General features: G+C 43.0%; 1 non-coding gene across 1 annotated transcript; it reads right to left on the reverse strand.

The window, feature by feature from the left end:
• Nucleotides 1-2,259: 2,259 nt before the first annotated feature.
• On the reverse strand, nt 2,260-2,391 carry LOC114891350. The gene has a single exon (XR_003792463.1). It is a non-coding gene; the product is annotated as a small nucleolar RNA SNORA70 (small nucleolar RNA).
• Between the last annotated feature and the right edge of the window lie 399 nt (nt 2,392-2,790).

Raw genomic sequence — 2,790 nt, forward strand, 5'->3', positions numbered from 1 at the left:
CCTATTTCACAGGCCTCTTTGGGGGCTTTTGCATTAGATTGGGAGTCTCAGAATCAACTCTCTTTGTCACTGCTGATCCAAAGGTCCAGGTGTTGGTTTGGAACTCAGTTTTCATGCAAACTTATTCCTCACCATTGTCCATAGATCTATCCTGGCTTCCCATCACATTGACTCTTCTTCACGTGGGCTGTCATGCTAACTTCCCACTACTAAAATCCTGGCTCCCGCATTTTGGGGACCAGCTTCCAGAATCCTGACCATATTCCTGCGTAGCTCAGAGATACACTTTGGCCAACAATATTAGGAGCCCAGGTTCCCTGTGCTTCCAGGCTCAGTTCTAGTTAGTTGTCCTGTTTATCCTCAATTGGTGCGATAATCCCTGGAAATCCCTTCCACCTCCAGTGAAACTAGAGATGCCTCTAAGAATGCATCTTATCAAGAGTCTAGTTGTATTTGGGAAAGGGTGGTATAACTCAGCTCCCTGTTACTCATGATATTGAAGCAGAAATCCAAGCTTTTTGGGTTTTGCCTCAAATTCCATCCTAACTCTTGAATCCTTGCTGCTGAAGTACCTCATCTACTATGCTTTCCCCCATTACTCTTTTATCCTTTTCTTGATCATGGTAGTCTTACTTCATTGTTGACTCTAATATGTGCTAAGTGGTTCTTTAGAGAAAATCAGAATAATTCATTGTCAATTTTATTTTTCATAGCTGTGCATTTTATTGGGAAAGCACGTATCATATGAAATTATTTACCTATGCCAGAAATGCCATGGTCTTTCCTAGTAAGCAGAATATCCTAGATTAAGATTGATGAGAGATTCAGCATTCCTTAAGTAATGAAAACAGGAAAGAAAGAAAAAAGACTAAGGAGTAAAGCACTAGTGATCCTCAATAGAAAGCAGAGTTCAACAAATATTGGCCTCATGACTGCAGAACATCCCTAATGTCATCTAGCAACAGCCACTAAATATACATATATTTTTGTTAAGCCAAGTTTACAAATGGTCCTGAAATCCAAACAGGAATCTTTGGATTTTCCCAAAATGTCCTCTACTTATTCCTGGGACACACACACAGACGCATACACACCCTCATTTGATACTCTCAAAGCGAAGGATCCCTGCTGTTTTCATTTGCTGCTACCATGTTCTTCTCCCTCTCCCTTTCTTCTTGTGCACATCTGCCCCCCGCGTTTTCATTAGAAAGAGGTGCTCGCCGTGAGAATGCCAGTGCCTGAGCCAGTGGTATGGGGTCTACAGCTTGGTTTGCTGCAGTAGTCTGGATTCCATGCAGGGACTAAGAAAATGCTCCTTTCCACCAAGCTGTGAGCCCCAATCAGCTCTGCTTGTGCCCTATGTCTTACAGAGGGCTCACAGCTCCCACAGAACCATTCCATCTCTCTTGGCTCTCACACTGACCTGCCTCAACTTGTCTCACAAATCAGTCCGACTGGCTTCTTGTCCTTTTCTCCAGTGACTAAAACCTACTCCAAGGGGCTGGTCAGAGAGGTCCCTACTGCCCTCATGCTTCTCCCTCTTCTGTCTCCCAACAGTTAACAATCACAATGCCCCTGTAAATAGCAGTGGCACTTATAAGATCCTGGGCTGAAGTGGAATGGGGAGGGACACAGCTTGAGTGCACCAATATTGTTTGAAACCAGACTCAGGTGGCTAAAGTATCCTTTTACTAAAGTTAAACAAGTATTTAATAAGCTAGCTTTAGCATCCCATTCCTTTATTGCCTATGCTGATAAACTCAGCCACCAATAAGGGAGCAGTGACATCATCAATAAAGAACACTAGGGCAAAATGGGACAATCACTTTTTTTTTTTTTTTTGACAGGAAAGTAGGATTTATGGGTGGGCATGAGTAAGGAGGGGGCAGCGCCGAAACTCTCATGAGTGCAGGGTCCGCCATGTGTCCAGGGGCCACAAGTAGGGATGTATTTGACCCCACAGCCGTCCGTGATGAGCCACTTTTCTGCCACCATGTTTTCAAATTCATCTGCATGAAACTTGGTAAATCCCCACTTCTTGGAGATGTGGATCTTCTGGTGGCCAGGGAACTGAAACTTGGCCCTGTGGAGGGCCTTAGCCACATGCTCCTTGTTCTGCAGCTTGGTATGGATGGACATGATGACTTGGGCAACGTGGACCCTGGCCACTGTGCCCTGGGGCTTTCCAAAGGCACCACACATACCTGCGTGGAGCCTAGACTGGAGACAGCATGCCAGTCATGAATGTCCACTGGAAAAAGCTGTCTCCAAGTTCCCTTGGGGCAAGCGGTACAGGCAACAGGCTGCATATGCTACCGAGGAGGCCACTGTTTGCAGCCGCACACCAGGCCCCCATGGAGAAAAGAGCACAGTAGGCTTAACTGGCTGCAACGGGACAGTTACTTTTGAACAGAGTTAGTTGATAACAATGAATTAAAGGTCCCAAATCTCATTTTTTATATATATATATATACACACACACATAAATATACATGGGTATAAATTCTTAGAAAGAGACATTTTGAGTATTTCTCATGCTTATAATCTAAAGATTATTCAAAATTAAAGAAAAAAGAATTAACATTGTTAGACTGTGTATGCATATATATACATGCATGTACAGCCATCTATGACACGATCATCTGTTACACATTTACATATACTGGTATATATATACTCACACGTTTCAATAATAACATGTCTTGTATTTGAAAACATGAAGTTCTGAAGGAGTCCTAAGCACAGACAAGTAAAAAATAAATAAAGCTATGTTTTAAATTGAAAATTGGA

This window comes from Monodon monoceros, unplaced genomic scaffold (assembly GCF_005190385.1).
Source record: "Monodon monoceros isolate NGI ecotype Baffin Bay Population unplaced genomic scaffold, NGI_Narwhal_1 Super_Scaffold_11, whole genome shotgun sequence".
Lineage (NCBI taxonomy): Eukaryota > Metazoa > Chordata > Mammalia > Artiodactyla > Monodontidae > Monodon > Monodon monoceros.